Raw genomic sequence first — 18799 nt, 5'->3', positions numbered from 1 at the left:
AGCGTGCTGGGAAGCAGGCCCTATGTGTGAAAGGCCCGACTGGCGTTTCAAAGCTGCGAGTTTGCCTTGCCTGCTCTTGAAGGCACTAGGCTTCCTGGCGGAGTGGAGCGGGCTTGTTTCCTTTTGGTCATGTCCTGTTGTGCTTCCACAGAAAGCTACACAACAACAATAATATTTTTGGAATTGCTTGCTGTATGCTTTATTTCTCCTGGGTTTCTTTAGGCGCCGGCTGTGTATTGTTTTGTTCCAAGTTTTCCTTACAAATGAAATCTTGGGTTTCGGATAACAGCCATCCAGGAGGGGGCTGTGAGATGGGAACGTTTCAAAGAAAAGTGCTCAAGAGAGTGACATGCTGGGGGCTGGGGTGGCCTGGAGGAGACGAGGAGCCTGAGAGGGGTCATGGGAGCCTTGGTCTCCCCCAGAAGCGATGAGGAGCTGGGGAGTAGTGAGGGGCCTCTCTGTTGATGAGTTTCCTGCTCCCCACTTTCCCTTACTGCCTTAGACTTTTCTTCTCTCTTCTTGCATCTCTTTCTGCCTCCTTTTTCCCTACTGAGCTTTTCTCCTGTCCCTTTTTTGCTCATTTCACGTCCATTCTCTTGCTTTTTCTCCCCCTTTCTTCTCTCCCATTACCAACCTTTTCTGTGAAAACCGTTTTCTCCTGATGACATCAGAGTGTGCTCCACCGAGCACAGCATCCCGAGATGCTCTGTGGGAAGTGGGGGCGTGGATCTGTGCTTGGAAACACTGCAAGCCAGGTGCTGCGCTTGGACATCGGCACGGCCCTCCCTGAGCGTTCCACGGGTTCTGAGAGACTCTGCTGTCAAGAACCTAGTCGAGCTCAGCTTACCCCGCTCTTCCCCAAACCTCCTTGACCTCAGCGTCTTTCCCCGCCAAATCGATGAATCTCCTTGCGGATACATTTTGGGAAACTCCGTGGTAGAAGCCCCTGTCTCGGCTCCCCCCAGGGCTTCTGAGCACTTACGTCACTGGGCTGGGCCTGGTGTCAGGGAGTCTGCTCGCTTGCCCAAGCCTGTCTGGAGGCCAGCACAGCCAGGGTCTCCTGTTACATGTGTAAGGTTGGCTCCTCTTTTTTATTTCCTAACAAATTGTCAAAGATAGTTTTTGCAGAATAGTATGCCACATGGGAGTAAGCAGGGGGCCATTCTGATGTAAAACTGGAAGAATCATTCCAGAGGACAGTTTGGTAATATGTGGCCAAAGCCTTAACATTCTGGCTTTGCGACTTTATCCTAAAAAGATAACTAAGGAGGTAAGCAAAGATGTAGCTACAAGGACTTCTGCCTGGAGTGTTTGTAACAGCAAAAACTTGGAAACAACCTTATGATCCAACAATGGGAGACTGATGGGATATACCATTTTATATTCAGAAGATCAGGAATTTTGCAGTCCTTAAGAGTAGAATTAAGGGAGCATTTATTATAAAATAGGTGTCCAAAATTAATTCTCTGTAATAAACATGCTAAGGGTGAGTGTGGTGCAGCACACGGAGCTGCTGCTTAGGATGCCTCCCGCCTCCCGCCTCCCATATAGGAGTGCTGGTTTGAGTCCTGGCCCCTCTGCCTCCAATCTAGCATTCCTGCTAATGCACCTGGGAGGCAGCAGATCGTGGCCCAAGTATCTGGGTTTATGCCACCCATGTGGGAGACCCAGATGGAGTTCCTGGCTCCTAGCTTTGGACCGGCCAATCCTGGATGTCGCAGACATTTGGGGAGTGAACCAGTGAAGAGGAGAACTCTTTCTGCCTCTATCTTTTCCTCTCTCTCTGTCTCTCTGCCTTTCAAATAAATAATCTTAAATATATATGTACATATACACACATATGTACAATATGAGCCCTTTTCGATCAAGTCAGCATATATTGAGTATCATATATTCATTAAATATGTAAAAGCCAGGAAGAATATTCAGCAAAACTTAGCAGTAATTTTCTACTGGGTAAAATTGGCTTCCTCTGGTTTCTCTGTGTTTTCTGGTTTTTATATAAAGAGCATGCGTTTTCCATATACTGAAAGGACAGTTAGGAAGATTAACAAAAATGGCCAACACTCCTTTACAAGCTTTGTTACCATTTGAACTCCCAGCTTACTCCCAATAGGGTCCTGTCAACAGCAACTGGGACCTTTCTGTCTTGGGGGGGGGGGTGAGTGCTCCATGAGGAAGGTCAGAGAACATCAGCCTTCCTCCTGCTCTCTGAGGAAATCTGGCTACAAGAGCCGGCTTCTGGTTGTGATGCTGCAATGTACTGAGGGGGAAGAAAGATCAACACACCCCACCATCTATTTATTTAATATTAAAAATAATATCTCACTGAGTTTGGCTGGCGTCAGCTGGAGCAGTTACTCATACAGGAATTCAAACAAAAGCAGCCTTGGCCTTGGGCCAGTGGGCTGGTGCTGGGTGGTCCATGTCGGTCCTCGGCTCAGAGTCACTCCTAGGCTGCTTTCAGACCTGCTCTGGCTTGGGAAGATGATGTATTCATTTATTTATTAGAAATGTTTTAACAGGAAATGCTAATAGTTTGCATTTAGGGAGAATTACCCTGGAGACAGCTGGAGGAAGCAAGCAGCCGTTGCCGGGGAAAGAGACGGGCGCTCTTGGCCCTGGAGTGGGATCAGGGTCTGTTGTCGGAGTCCACCCTGGAACCCAGCACACCAAGTGAGCCCACAAGAGCCTGGCAGCTTTGCTTGAGGACATAGGGGAAGCCGCAGGTCCGTTCTACGGCTGTCCCGGTTCCCTTGTCTGCCACCATTTGTGTCCCAAGAACCTAGAGGCATATTTTGATGTGGCTGTGAACACAGCTGCTGACTGTGCCAGCGAAGGGGAGCTCCTGTGTACACACACCTCCAGCCGGGGCTGTGGGAACTGAGGCGCCGGGAGGCCCCCCACCCCACCCCCTTGTAACTGGAACCCACTTCCAGTGCGCCCGCGAACTGCTGGAGTCGTGTGTGAGGGCAAAGGGTCTGTGTGCAGATCTTTGTGCGTGTGGGGCCGAGTGACAGACGAGCGCTTGCAGGGGACTTCAGGCGTGTCCTCGTGCTCCAGGGCGCATTCCGTGCTGAATCACACGGCGGATTTTGCAGAGCCAGAGAGAAGATGAAAAATGGACAGCAGGGGAGTGTAAACCAAGCACAAACGTATGCGGATGAGAGGAACAGAGGCAGGTCTGTGTGGGCTTTGAAGCCTCCTCCAGCTGTTTTAGGAGAGTGCAAACTTCGCTGGCGCGGGGAACGGGTGCACCCTCTAACCCAGCCTGGCGAGACAAACGGCTGTTCCTGTGTTTCCAGATAACAATGGAGGTGAAGGCTGGCCTGGAAAGCAGTCAAGATTCCCAGAGATAAACCCTAGGGCAGCAAGAACACTGTCAATGCAAAGCAACTGACCTTTCGCCTCTTGAGTCACAGAATTCCCACAAACGCTGTGTCCTGTCAGCTCTGGCAGGACTCGGCTACCACAGCCCCAGCCGTCGACGCCGCTGTGTAAACAGCGCGGAGGGCGCAGGAAGGGGCTGTGCTAGGAGCCGAGCCGGGGCATCTCCCTTCCTTCCAGGCTCAGCAGGGTCCTCAGTGAGCCTTTACCCTGCTAGAAACAGGGGGCTCCACACCTGGCCAAGGGCCGCGAGCCAGAGGGTGTCTCGGGGCAGGGGCGGCGGCCAAGTGAAGGGAGAGGAGCAGGCAGAGGGTTTGCGTCCATGACAGTAAGTGGGAGACGGGTAAGAGAATGGAGCTTCACTAGATGTCCGTGTTTCTGGTCCAAAATTAACTGATCTCTGAGTCTCGGGTTCCTCAGCAAAACGAGAATATTTGAGTCTCTGGTTTGTAAATTAATAATCTAGGACTTTATTCCTTAACACTGCTTTCCCACAAAACCCTAAAAACCATCAGGCATTCCGTAAGTCACCAAGACAGTGGTTCTCAATCCTGGCTCTGCGGGGAATCGCGTGGGGGCTTTAAACAATGTTAACCCCTGAAGCCCCACTCCAGAGTCTCCATGGAATTGGTCTGCCTGAGGCCTTCTCTCTCCTTGCATGAATCCTTGTGTCAACTCACCCTAAAATGTAGGTACTTTCTAAAGTTCTGTCTGTAACTCATATTTCTCCATAGTTTCATGTATTTCTCTTCCCATTCGTTCTTAGCTTGTCAACTATCACTTCTTTGAGGATGACACTTAAATCCATCTAAATCCCTGACCTGTTGATCCAGCTTCCTTTGGTCCATCTACACCTGGAATGTGTTCTAACTCCAATCCATCTGCAGGCCCAAACTCAAGAGCTTGCCCCCAGAACATTTCCATTTCTTGGCTTTATTTCTTTAATGATACACCCTCCATTATCCTATCACCAAGGCTCAAAACCTCCGTGTGGTCTGTGTGCACTGAGTTTTTTAAAGTATTAACATGAGAGTGTTCCCAACAGCTCTTCCGCCCACCCATAAACAGAAACGTTGCCTTTGAGAGCTTGGTTAGGCCTGCCCTCTCCAGAGTCCTGCCTGTCTCAGGATGGTCCCTGGGCTTCTCAGGAAGAGGAATTCACAAAGACTGAAGAGGCAGAAGGAGAGGAGGAGGGAAAGAAAAGGCAGGACCTCAGGGGCTGGGGCTTTCGAGGGAGTTTCAGGGCGAGAGCCATGGGAATGGAGAGGTTAGGAGGCTGGAATGCTCAGCACTGATGCAGACCTGAGGATTGCTGAGAGAGGAAGAGGAAGCGTAAGTATCATTGCTGAAGCTGACGATTGCCTGCGTTTTCATGTTCTTGGAGAACAGCTAGTAGAAGCCATTTTAAAATAATTGGTTAAACTATTTTTTACAGTTCACTGTTGCTTTGGGACCAGCCCATATGAATGTCCAGCTGATATTTGAGTTATCCATAGCACCTTCTCTCCCTCATTTGCCACACTAAAGTATTGCCAAACCCCATACTGTTTCCTTCCTAGACTTGTCACTCTCTGCTGCCCTGCAGTATCACACAGCCAGCTCTACCCCCAGATTTTCCTCGAAGCATATTTCAAACTTATTTTTCTATGGATTTTGGCTCACTCTATTTCTTTTTTTTTTTTAAAGATTTATTTATTTACTTGAAAGTCAGTTACACAGAGAGAGAAGGAGAGGCAGAGAAAGAGAGAGGGAGAGGTCTTCCATCCACTGGTTCACTCCCCAGTTGGCTGCAATGGCCAGAGCTGTACCAATCTGAAGCCAGGAACCAGGAGCTTCTTCCAGGTCTCCCACGTGGGTGCAGGTGCCTAAGGACTTGGGCCATCTTCTACTGCTTTCCCAGGCTGGATCAGAAGTGGAGCAGCCAGGACTTGAACCAGCACCCATATGGGATTCCAGCACTGCAGGCGGTGGCTTTACCCGCTATGCCACAGCGCCAGCCCCTCATTCTATTCCCTACACCCAAAACCACTGCCCATTTTCCTCATGTGAAGTTCTTTCTATGCTCCAAAGCCCGGCTGACTTCACCTGGTGATGCTCCACACATTCCACGCCCCTTCCTGCTTTGCACGTGCGTCAGTGATAATGATGGTACCGACAGCTAACGTTCACGGCGAGCTCATCCTATGCAGGCACTTTTCATTGTTTTACTTTATTGTTACAACGATCTTGTGAGGGAGTGCTCTGGGGCTAAGACAGGAATGTTAAGTGATTTTGCCAAGATTACACAGCTGTAATTGTCATGGACGGGATTTGAACTCAGGCTCGAGAGAGGGCATTCTTTCCATAGAGCACTTACTCTTTAATACTTCCCTACATGAGTGAACTACACTTGTCCTTCCTCTGTGCCTATAGGAAGTTCCTATTTGTAACTGCTTCCTGTTTTGTACCTCCCCCCTCAAGCCTGTCCCGTAAATAAATGCTTGCACTTCACTGCCATCAGATTTACATAGTCACGTCATAGTTCCCACTGGTGTCCAAGTCGATGGCATCTGCATGTGCACGATCAGGATTTTGCTCGGAGAGATCCACTTTAGCTCGAAGTCTTCAGGGACACTTACTGTAAGAGCAGAGAGCCTATGTTTATAAATCTTACCTTTGAGTTTCGTCGTCTTCCTCATAATGTCTTTGACATGTCAGCTGTAAAGCAAACCACAGAATGGCGGTACTTGAGTGAGGCAAAGATTTAATGTTGCTGCTTTGGTTCAAGTGGCTATACCTAGGGCTACAGTTGTGTTTCACCAGTCATGGTGAAGTACACACACAGTGATTTAATGCAGCTTGGTTTATATTCAGATGCAGTTCTAAGCTAACATCTCAGATTGAGCAATGGGGTTGCTATGAGAGCAAAAGGCCGTTCACTTAGGAACAGTTTTCAGGTGAACACAACAATGGTTTCACTTGGGAAATGCATAAATCAATTATTTTTAATTCTATAAAATACACAGATAACTATTAGGATAAAAAATATGTTTTAAAGTTTAAATGCAGACTTCTGCTTCTGGGCAAGACAGAGTCACGGGGGCTGGTTTACTCTCCCTGCTGAAACTTTGACAAACTATGGTGTGTGGGACACTGGGTATCAGAGAGGACGGCTCCCTGAGAGGTGGGAAACAACGAAGCAAGCGCTGCAGTTGCCCCATCTTACTACCTTGAGAGAGTTTTCAGGCTGTGGCACACAAAGAGAGGGAACCCAGGCAAAGCAAAGCCCCTGAGTTGAGAATACAGAGCTGAGAGTCCAGGAAGACCAAGAGTTTGTAGAGTTTCTAGGATGCAGGACAAGAAAGGAAGGACCTGCCGAGAGAGAGCACCTTCTGGAGGTTTTGTTGAGGGGTCCCACGTGGGTATTGCTACTCTGAGGGCTGATCAGCATATACTTAAACAACAACTGTCAGAAGCCAGAGAAAGATTCAAGGTAACAGTGGCTGCCATTCACCCAGGGCTGGGAAGAGTGTCTGTTCCCACCAGGCAGACTGGAAATTCTCAACACTCGAGGCAGGGAGGGGACAGGTAGAGCACAGGCAGCGAGTGCCTCAGTGCTAAGGCCTACTGAGCCCCGGGCTCAGTGTTGCTCCAGTCCTGCCTCACAAATGTGTTTCCAAATGGTTTCACCAAACCCTAGAGCAAAGCGCCAGAATATTTTTAGAAATACAGAAATGCCCAGCACCCAAAACAAAACAAAATGCAAATGTCCAGAATCTAATGAAAAGTTACTTTACCAGGCACCAAAAAAGCAGGTAAGTACAAGCCATATAAGAAGTTAAAGCAGCTGAAATGGACACAGGACATGCACAGATGTTGGCTTTAGCAGGGGAGCACTGAGAAATCATTCTATAGCTGCTACGTTAGTTCCAGAAGTTAAATAGAGACAAGGAAGATATATTTTTTCTAAAAAACAAATATCATTTGTTTGGACTTTCTCAAGGAACAATGTGTTATTTTTCCCAACAGTATTTTGGCATTATGCTAATAGACTTCTTGTTTATTATCTTTTTACTTTTTTTACGTTTTTTATTTTGTTATGGATTTTTTATTGTGGTAAAAATGCATAACAAAATTTACCATCTTAAACTCCATGACAACCAGAACTAAATTTGTCTTGGTCACCTTGTGACCTATAAATGTTGCACAGTGCAGGAATTTTAATTAATACTTTTGGAATAAAAGGATGATTAAGTATGAAAAATAAAAAGAAAATTACCATCTTAATCATTTCTAAGAGTATGATTCAGTAGTGCTAAATATATTTACATTGTTGTGCAACCAATCTCCAGAACTTTCTCATCTTGCAAAACTGAAAGTCTATACTCATTAAACAACTCATTAACTCATTAACCATTTCCTCTTCCCCCCACATATCTCATTGTGGTTTTGATTTGCATTTCCCTAACGATTAGTGATGTTTAGCATCTTTCCATATGCTTTTGGTCATTTGTAGATCATCTTTAGAGAAATATCCATTCAACTCCCTTGCCTATTTTTTGATTGGGTTATTTGGGTTTTTGTTGTTGAGTTGTAGGAACAGGATGTATTTTTTTCTTTTTTCTTTTCTTTTTTCTTTTTTTTTTTTTTTTTGACAGAGTGGACAGTGAGAGAGAGAGAGACAAAGAGAAAGGTCTTCCTTTTTTCCGTTGGTTCACCCCACAATGGCCGCCGCGGCTGGCGCGATGCGGCCAGCACACCACGCTGATCCGAAGCCAGGAGCCAGGTGCTTCTCCTGGTCTCCCATGCTGGTACAGGACCCAAGGACTTGGGCCATCCTCCACTGCACTCCCAGGCCACAGCAGAGAGCTGGACAGGAAGAGGAGCGACTGGGACAGAATCCGGCGCCCCGACACCACAGGCGGAGGATTAGCCTATTGAGCCATGGCGCCGGCAAGAACAGGATGTATTTTTTTAAAATACAGTTCACATTTGTATATATGAAAACAGCATCTTTGATTAAAAAAAAATGCACTGGATGTGATTAATGACAGATTCAGGAAGAAAAGATTAGTGATCTTGAAGATACAGTAACAGAACTATCCAAAATAAAGCAGAAAATAAAGAAATTGAAAAGCAAAAACAAATACAGAGTATCAGTGATATCTGAGACATCTTCAAGCAGCCTCATTTACTATAATTGGATTTTTAAAAGAAAGGAGAAAAGAGAGGGCCAAAAATTTTAATAAATATTGACCCCAAAATTTCCAAACATTATGAAAGCCCATACAACCAAGAATCTCATGAGTCCTAAGCACAAAGCACATGAAAAACTGTTATAGCACATCATAAACAAATTGTTCAAAAGCAGTGATAAACAGTAAACATTGAAATTATCCAGAAAAGAAAAAAAGACACACTGCAAAGAGAGGAACAAAAGTGAGCAGTAGATGTCTTTTAGAAACAATGCAACGGGCCGGCGCCGCGGCTCACTAGGCTAATCCTCCACCTAGATGTGCCGGCACAGCAGGTTCTAGACCCGGTTGGGGCGCCAGATTCTTTCCCGGTTGCCCCTCTTCCAGGCCAGCTCTCTGCTGTGGCCAGGGAGTGCAATGGAGGATGGCCCAAGTCCTTGGGCCCTGCACCCCATGGGAGATCGGGAAAAGCACCTGGCTCCTGCCTTTGGATCAGCGCGGTGCACCAGCCACAGCGCGCCAGCCGTGGCGGCCATTGGAGGGTGAACCAACGGTAAAAGGAAGACCTTTCTCTCTGTCTCTCTCACTGTCCACTCTGCCTGTAAAAAAAAAAAAAAAAAAAATTAGTAATCTATGGGGCTCGCACTGTGGTGCAGCAGGTTAATGCCCCGGCCTGCAGCACCAGCATCCCATATGGGCACTGGTTTGAGTCCCGGCTGCTCCACTTCCAATCCAGCTTGATGCTATGGCCTGAGAGAGCAGTGCAAGATGGCCCAAATCCTTGGGCCCCTGCACCTACATGGGAGACCTGGAAGAAGCTCCAGGCTCCTGGCTTCAATTCAGCTCAGCTCTGGCTGTTGCAGCCACTTAGGGGGTGAACCAGTGGATGGAAGACCTCTCTCTCTCTCTGTCTCTACTTATCTTTAAGCTCTTTCAAATAAGCAAAATAAATCTTTTTTTAAAAAATTTAGTAATTTATTTGAAATAGAACAATTCCTTGAAGGACACAGACTGCTGAAGCTCACTTAAGAAGAAATAGATGACCTGAACAGCTCTTCATCTATGAAAGAAATTGTAGTTAAAACCATTTCCATGAAGAAAACCCCAGGCCCAGATCTCCTTACTGCAAATTATACCAAATATTTAAGGAATAAATAATAACAGTTATACACTGACTAATCCAGAAAACTGAAAAATTGGGATTATTTTTCCAACTCATTCTGTGATGTCAGCATTACCCTGATGTAAAAAACAAAGACATTGCAAGGAAACAACCAATATCCTTTATGAAGATAGGTGCAAAAATTCTTAACTAAGTTTTATCAGAATTAATGCAACAATATATAAAAAGAATAACACATCACAACCAAGTGGAGCTTATCTCAGGAATGCAAGGTTAGTTTCACTTTCAAAATTTAATGTAATCCATCATATTAATAAAATTTTAAAAGTCCCAAAAATCAGAGAAATCATTTGACAAAATCTAACATCCATTCCTGACATTTTAAGAAAAAGAAACAAACTGGAAATACTCAGGAATATCTTCAAACATGATTGTTTTGAAACCTCTGAAAAATCTAACACTGATATCTTACTTAACAATGCAACTCTGAATGCTCTCTCCCCACAGTCAGGAATGTGACAAGAATATGCACTCCTACCACTCCTGTTCAACACTGCACTGAGGATCTAGTCAATGCGATTTCTTTTTAAAAGGAAAGGAAAGGAATGGCTGGCACCACGGCTCAATAGGCTAATCCTCCACCTGCGGCGCTGGCACACCGGGTTCTAGACCCAGTCAGGGCGCCGGATTCTGTCCCGGTTGCCCCTCTTCCAGGCCAGCTCTCTGCTGTGGCCCAGGAGTGCAGTGGAGGATGGCCCAAGTCCTTGGGCCTTGCACCCTATGGGAGACCAGGAGAAGCTCCTGGCTCCTGGCTTCAGATTAGCGCGGTGCGCCAGCTGCAGTGCAGCGGCCGCGGCAGCCATTGGAGGGTGAACCAATGGCAAAGGAAGACCTTTCTCTCCGTCTCTCTCACTGTCCACTCTGCCTGTCCAAAAAAAAAAAAAAAAAAAAAAAAAAAAAAAAAAAAAAAAAAAAAAAAAGGAAAGGAATGCACTTGAAATGGAAAGGCAATAGAAAACTATCTTTATTCATAGATGATATGAATCTGTGAATAAAGACCTTACAAAGAAAGTTCTAGGACTGATAAACGGGTTCAAGAATCCATGATATAAGATTAATATGCAAGTATTAATGATATTTCTATACACTGGAAATGAACAATTGGAAATTAAAAAATACCATTTACAAGAATATCAAAAGATATAAAATATTGAGGTATAATACTGGAAGCATTCCCACTAAGATCCAGAACCAGACAGTGTAGTCCTGGAAGTTTTAGACAGAGCCATTAGGCAAGAAAAAAAAATCCAGGGGATACAAGTTAGGAGGAAGTCAACCCATCCCTATTTGCAGATGAGGTGATTCTATATATAGGGGATCCAAAAGACTCCATTAAGAGATGATTGGAACTCATAAAAGAGTTTGGTAAAGTGGCAAGATATATAATCAACACACAAAAATCAACAGCCTTTGCATACACAGTCAATGCTGTGGCTGAGAAAGAACTTCTAAGATCAGTCCATTCACAATAGCCACAAAAAAAAAAAAAAAACCTTGGAATAAATTTAACCAAAGACATCAAAACCCTATACAATGAGAATTACAAAACATTAAAGAAAGAAATAGGAGAAGACACAAAAAATTGAAAAATCTTCCATGATCGTGGATTGGAAGAATCAATATCATCAAAATGTCCATAATACCAAAAGCAATTTACAGATTCAATGTGATAATAATCAAAATATCAAGCCCATTCTTCTCATATATAGAAAAAAACAGTATTGAGATTCATATGGAACACAGAAGACCTTGAATAGGTAAAACAATCTTATACAACAAAAACAAAGCTGGAGGCAGCAAAATACCAGATTTCAAGACACACTACAGGGCAGTTATAATCAAAGCAGCCTGGTACTGGTACAAAAACAGATGGATAGACCAATGGAACAGAACAGAAACTCCAGAAATCAATCCACATATCTACAACCAACTTATCTTTGACAAAGAAGCTAAAATTAATCCCTGGAGCAAGAATAGTCTCTTCAAAACATAGTGCTGGGAAAACTGGATCACCACATGCAGGAATATGAAGCAAGACCCTTACCTTACACCATTATACCAAAATCCACTCACAATGGATCAAGACCTAGATATATGAGCCAATACCATCAAATTATTAGAGAACCTTGGTGAAACTCTGCAAGACATCAGCATAGGCAAAGAGTTCTTGGAAAAGACCCCAGAGGCACAGGCAATCAAAGCCAAAATTGACAAATGGAATTACATCAAATTGGGAAGCTTCTGCATTGCAAAAGAGACATTCAGCAAAGTGAACAGGCAACTGCAGGGAAGAATCACTGTTCCTAAAGTTGTATTTACAAAATGCATGAAGTTTGTATACCTTAAAAAAAGGTTTTTTGGGGAAAAAAATTCTTCCCTAATTGATCTGTAGATTAAATATACCCCCAGTCATAATCCCAGCCAGTTTTTTATAGAATTTGAAAAGTTGCTTCTAATTCATATAAATGCACATTATATGAAATATAAAATTCATATAAAATGCAAAGAATCTGGCATTTACAAAACAACATTGAAAAAGAACACAATGGGAAGATTAAAACTATTTGATGATAAAGCTACAGGGCTCAACACAAATATATACAATTAGACCAAAGGAACCAGATAAAGAGTCAACAGACCCATACATATGTGAACAACTGATTTTCTACAAGGTGGAAAGCAATACAGTAGTAGATTGTCTTTGACCAAAATGTTGAAAAAAGCGGATACCATATGCAAATGGTAGATCATAGATTTAAATGTAAGACATAAAATTATAAAATTTCCAGAGGAAAACATACTAGAAAACCTTAGTGATCTTGGGATAGGTGAGGATGTCTTCGACACAACCTCAAAAGTACCTTCTACTAAAAAAAAGAGTAACTTGGCCAGCGCCGCGGCTCACTAGGCTAATCCTCCACCTGCGGCACCAGCACCCCAGGTTCTAGTCCCGGTCGGGGTGCCGGATTCTGTCCCGGTTGCTCCTCTTCCAGTCCAGCTCTCTGCTGTGGCCCAGGAAGGCAGTGGAGGATGGCCCAGGCACTTGGGCCCTGCACCAGCATGGGAGATCAGGAGGAAGCACCTGGCTCCTGGCTTTGGATCGGCACAGCGCCGGCCGTGGCAGCCATGTGGGGGGTGAACCAATGGAAGGAAGACCTTTCTCTCTGTCTCTCTGTCTCTCACTGTCTAACTCTGCCTGTCAAAAAAAAAAAAAAAAAATTAACTCGAACTTCATCAAAATTAAAAATGTCTGTTCTTTGAAAGATATTTCTAAGAGAATGAAAAAACAAACACAGATTGAAAGGGAACATTTACAAATAATATATATGATAAAGGATTTGTACCTGGGATACATAAATTGTTCTCAAAGCTCAATACAAAGGAAGAAAACCTCAATAATGAGCAATTAATTGATCCAGTAAGAAAATGGCGAAAGAGTAAATGAGTGAAATGAAATGGGAACACACTTCCTCAAGAGGATACACAAAAGGCAATTAAGCACATGAAAAGGTGCTCAATTCCATCTAGTCATTAAGTAAATGCAAATTAAAACTATAATGAAATATCACCATATATCGAATAGAAAAGCAAAAATTAAAATACCATACCAAGGGTTGGTAAAGATGTGGAGGAACTAAAACACACATTCACTGTTGATAGGAATGTAAACTGATCTAGCCACTTTGAGGAAAAGTTTGACAGTTTCTTGAATTAAACATACAATTCTCATATGGTCCCATAGTTCCACTCCTAGTTCTTTACCCAAAATAAACAAGAGCAATGTCCATTCAAAGACTGGTGTATGAATGGTGATCACAGCCTTATTTGTAATGGCCCAAAATGTGTTCCATGAGCAAGCAGCATCAACGTCACATGGAAGTTGTTAGAAATGCAAATTATTGTACCCCATGCAAACCTACCCAATGAGATAGTTTATGGGTTTACTGGTTTCCCTTTGAACTGGGAATTGCCCCAGCAATCTGTGATTAACAAATTCTTTAGACAATTCTCTTTTTTTAAAAGACTTACTTATTTATTTGAAAGGCAGGGTACAGAAAGAGAAGAGTGGTGGGAGAGACAGAGAGAGATCTTCCATCCGCTGGTTCACTCCCCAGATGACTGCAACGGCTAGAAGCCAGGAACCAGGAGCTTCCTCCGGGTCTCTCACATGGGTGCAGGGGTCCAAGCACTTGAGCCATCTTTTGCTGCTTTTCCCAGGTGCATTAGCAGGGAGCTGGATCAAAAGTGGAGCAGCTGGGGCTTGAGACCGGCACACATACGGGATGCCAGCATGCGGGCAGCAGCTTTACCAGCTATGCCACAACACCAGCCCCATAGACAATTCTGATACAGGATAAAGTGTAAGAACCACAAGCCGACCCACACCCCAGATGATGCCACTGCCCTAGTTGCACTTTGAGAACAACTACTTCGGAACAATGCTTCTCAAACTTCAAAGTGCAGATGAACCATCTGGGGAACGTGTGTGTAAAAACAAATTTTGATTCACTATACTTGGAAGGGGGTTTGGCCTCTGCGTTTTTTTTTTTTTTTTTTTTTTTTTTTTTTTTTTTTTTTTTTGGGACAGGCAGAGTGGACAGTGAGAGAGAGAGGAGAGAGAGAAGATCTTCCTTTTGCTGTTGGTTCACCCTCCAATGGCCGCCGCGGCCGGCACACTGTGCTGATCTGAAGGCAGGAGCCAGGTGCTTGCACTTGGGCCATCCTCCACTGCACTCCCTGGCCATAGCAGGGAGCTAGCCTGGAAGAGGGGCAACCAGGACTAGAACTCGGTGTGCCGGCGCCGCAAGGTGGAGGATTAGCCTATTGAGCCACGGCGCCAGCTCAGCCTCTGCGTTTCTAATAAACTCCCAAGCAAAGCTGATTCTACTGTCCTGGGAATGATGGCAGAAAATGCTCCAATTTCTTAAAAACAGAGTCCCTTGTCTACCTCAGTTATTCTCCCAGAGAGAATCCATTGAACGTTAGGACACAAGCCAGCCTTTCTTCTTTCCATCTGCTCCAGTTTTGGAAAAGAACAAAAGCCCTTCCCTCTCCAGCGGACAGCGTTCTGTTCTGGAATATTCTCTTGGCTGTCCTCGATCTCAACATTCCTTTAGCACCTAGCCCAGAGGTTCTCACCATTAAAATAACTCACAGAGATTTTTTAAACTATAGCTAACTGGGCCCCATGTGAGAGACTCTCTTGATGTGTCTGGCATAGGCCTTGCTCCCCTGGTCATCTCACAGCGAGTCAGAGCTTAGAGTCGCATATGCCTGTGTGTACCCCAGACTTCCCCCTCCCATTGTAATAATCCATTCAGCAGTATTGATAGCTACCCTCTATTCCCCAGACTGAGCTAATACTGTGGGGAAACCATGACCCCCATTGTCAGAAGGCACATAGTCTAGTGGACAGACAGATAAGTCTACACACAATTTTCACACATATGGTAACTACTACAACCGAGACACCTCATCCTGTAAGTAAACATGTGTTGACAATGTACAGGTTTTAGGCACTGGCAGTGTGATGATAAGCCAGGAGGACACAAGCCCTACCTTTACGGGGCTCACGTCCAACCGAATGAACTCAGGACACACGGGGCACCTAGGAGGAACCCGAATCCAAACAGAGAATGATCAAAAAGGTGTCCCTGGGGTCCTGATGTTTCAGCTGAATCGTCAAACCTCACATCAACCAGGCCCAAAAAGAGGGCAGAGGCATGAAGGAATGGGGCACATTCGGGAACTGGCACTGGCTCGGCTGACAGAGCCTTGCCTAGAGGCAGTCGCTGGCCTGGGTCTCAGGGCTTCTCCCTCTCCCTCTCCCTCCTCCCATGCCTACAGCTGCCTTTCCTCCTGCAGCTTAATAGCACTTCCCGGGGCTCACATACGCAAGTTCTCTTCCAGTCTGCCCTACAGTCCCAGAAATCCACAACCTGACACCGTTTTTGAAGGCGTCTCCGGTGAAGAAGAAGAATCCTCTCTTTTCTGACCCAAGACCACCACCTCCCAAACACACCCAGGTCCCACTTTTCCTCCACCACCTCCCGACAGCGCCTCCAGGGGGAGCCCTTTCATTCGAATCTGCTGCTGTTGTCAGACACGCCCATTTTACGTTTCCTACAAACTCCAGGACTCGCATGATAGTCATCTATAATTTGAGGAAGAGGATCACAGGAAGCGTGTTCAATACACAAACAGATGAATTGTTCAGCCTGAGCCTCTCCCTTAATTCAAGCCGCCCGTGGTGCGTTCTTAGCTTTCTTCTCACGCGGCCAGCTCCCATCGAAGCCTTCACTGTGCGCCTGCCCAGGACTTCCCCAACTCCACCTCCCCTAAGCTGGATGTTCCCCACCCTTCAGTGAAGATTTCTTCCCACTCAAACAATGCGTGCTCAAAGAATTGTTCTCTGGGTCATCTGACATCTGGGCATGGAAGTGGATACCATCTTAGAGAAAGAAAAAAAAAGGCTCAGGGTGCCAGTCTCCATCCCGTGCTCCCCACACCAGAAGTCACCCCGAGGCTGCTGTGGGGGGAGCTGCTGCGTCCCCCACGGAATAACCAGTCCAATTCATGATAGCCATCACCACCGTCATGGGACCTGCTTCTCCTAACCATTCCTCCTCAACACTGAGGGTCTCTCTGTTTTCCCAGTCATGCTTAACACCCAGGTTGGAAAATGAGGCTCCAGCAAAAGATAGGGAGGAATTGTGAGTGTTCCTGAGGGCAGCAGTCATCCTGAAGTCACTGGTGATGAGCACAGCTCCTAACACAGTGCCCCTCTATTGCAGGCAGATTACTTTGTAGCAGGCACGAATACAAGATTTCTTCCAAAAGTTCATGGGAAAATGGAATGACCAGATAATTTTGTTTTGTAGGAAAATTTTATTTTTAAATCCATGTACTGTTTTTTCATAATGAACTTTTCGAAGACCCCTTGTAGAGTAAAAAGTATTTGATGGACTTCAGTCTATTTGGAGAATGGAAACTACAGCGGTGCCAGGGCATTTCCAAGGTTTGACCTAAAACCCAGAGATATCCGCTACTTTCCTGCTTATTCCCATTTACTGTATGTGGATTGAAAGGGTGATTCAATTGCTCTGTCATGCAAAATTTACTGAAAATACACTGCCTTCGGGTGCTATGACACAGTGACTGGATGTAGTCTCAAAGGACCTAAGGACTGATGACCGTGTCCTTAGCATATTGTCCACTTACTTGGTGGCCACCAAACTGCAGTACAATTGTGATGGATTGAAGACAGCTGTCGGCTTTTTGTTACTTCTGTTTTCTGTGGCATCTAATTCCTCTCTGCTTGAATCTGGCTGACCTTAGTGACTTGCTCGACCAATACAAAGTGACAGAAGTAATATTCTGGGACTTTGAAGACACGGTCACAAGAAGCCTTGCAACTTCTACTCAAGCCTCTTGGAGCAATTGTTTCTGAGTAAGTCAGCCACCACATAGGAAATCTGATCACGCCGAGACCGGCCTGATGTCAGGAAGCCCAGGCTGCCCACTTGCAGAGGCCATGTGGAGAAAGAGATGTCCCATCAGCTCAGCTTCCAAACCGTCAGGTGACACCAACCCCAGCCTCTATCTGATAGCAGCCAGGACATTTGACAAATCCTATGTGGTAACAACTCATATGGACTCATCAACACCCAAAACCATAAGAGGTAATAATAAGTGATTTGTTCTTAAATACTACCTAAAAATAAACAGCTATGGTTAGATAAGATATCATTAGGGAAGCTGGGTGTAGGGCACACAGGAATTCTCTATACTGTGCTGCAGTTTCTTCTGGATCTTAAATTATTTTTAAGTTATTAAAAAATAAAACACAAGTCGTATGACCTGGATAAGATACATTTTGAAAAAACTAAAGACAGCTAGAGATACTCCTTGAGCTGTGTCTCAGGTGCTGACAATACCAGCACTGGCTGCAGCCGACGGGGGTGTGTAACGGTGGCCCTAAGCTCATTCACGGCCTTTGAATGCTCAGGGGAGCCCTCTAGTCCCCCCACCCATCCCAACGCCAGTGACTCAGCTTCAGCCCTAATGCTTCACTCACCACATCTGGGTCTCCTATTAGGGAAACGCCCAGTTCTTCCTTTTGTCTAATGAGAAAAGGGACTGTTCTTCAGTTTTCGAAGCCTGACATAACGATATGAACAGGCATGAAATGTCACTCAGTCAAAAGAGGGAGGTTTTCTCTGCTAGTGTTTTTTAAATATGCTTTTTCTTTGGTTTCTAAAAGAAGCCCTCTTAGCACACAAGTAAAATCATGTCTTCCATCTGCTGTTCTTTAGAGACCCCCCTACCCCTTGCTAGCCCTTCAAGGAGACCCTGCCCCTCACAGACAGCATGCGGGGGAACAGACTCCTGTCCCACCCCATCTACAGCTTCCATTGTAGATGTCATCTGCATAGAGCAGACCTTCCACCACTGGTGCTTTGCAGACTCACGAGCGCATACTTGTGGTTTATGACAAACAGAAGTAGACATTATGAGTCGTGAGCAGGTGGAATACAGGAAGAAAGATGAAAACCTGACAAGGTCAACACTGCAATGCACAGACAGTTATTGGAGTATATAACTTTTCCCAGTACTGAACTAGGTACCATTGAGGTATAGGGGTATGAGACAGAAACAAAAGACTAGTGGAAAAGCCTTGGACTTCAAGGGCCCAGATTAATGTCCCAATTTCACTATTTACTTGCAAAATGGCCTTAGGCTGTTTTTTTATTCTCTCTGGCAGGGAGGAGCTCAAGAAACTTCTTCCTACCAACCTTAAGGGCCTGTGAAAATCAAAAGTGAATGCAGTATTTCGTCAACCACTGGGTCAATGAAAGCTATTATTATCACACACCATTGTGTACTAGGAGGTCAGAGAAGGAAGAAGGAACTCGGCAGGAGCTGTCAGGGAGGACTTGATGGAGGATATTGGTCTAAAGTGGACCTTGGAGGAAGGAAAGGATTGGGAAAAGCAGAAAAGCCACTCCTCCCAAGGGGAACTGAGGGAGGGATTTGTATCCTGTGGGGGAGGAAA

This window comes from Oryctolagus cuniculus, chromosome 15, assembly GCF_964237555.1.
Source record: "Oryctolagus cuniculus chromosome 15, mOryCun1.1, whole genome shotgun sequence".
Classification (NCBI taxonomy): Eukaryota; Metazoa; Chordata; class Mammalia; order Lagomorpha; family Leporidae; genus Oryctolagus; species Oryctolagus cuniculus.
This window is presented reverse-complemented; position numbering follows the sequence as displayed.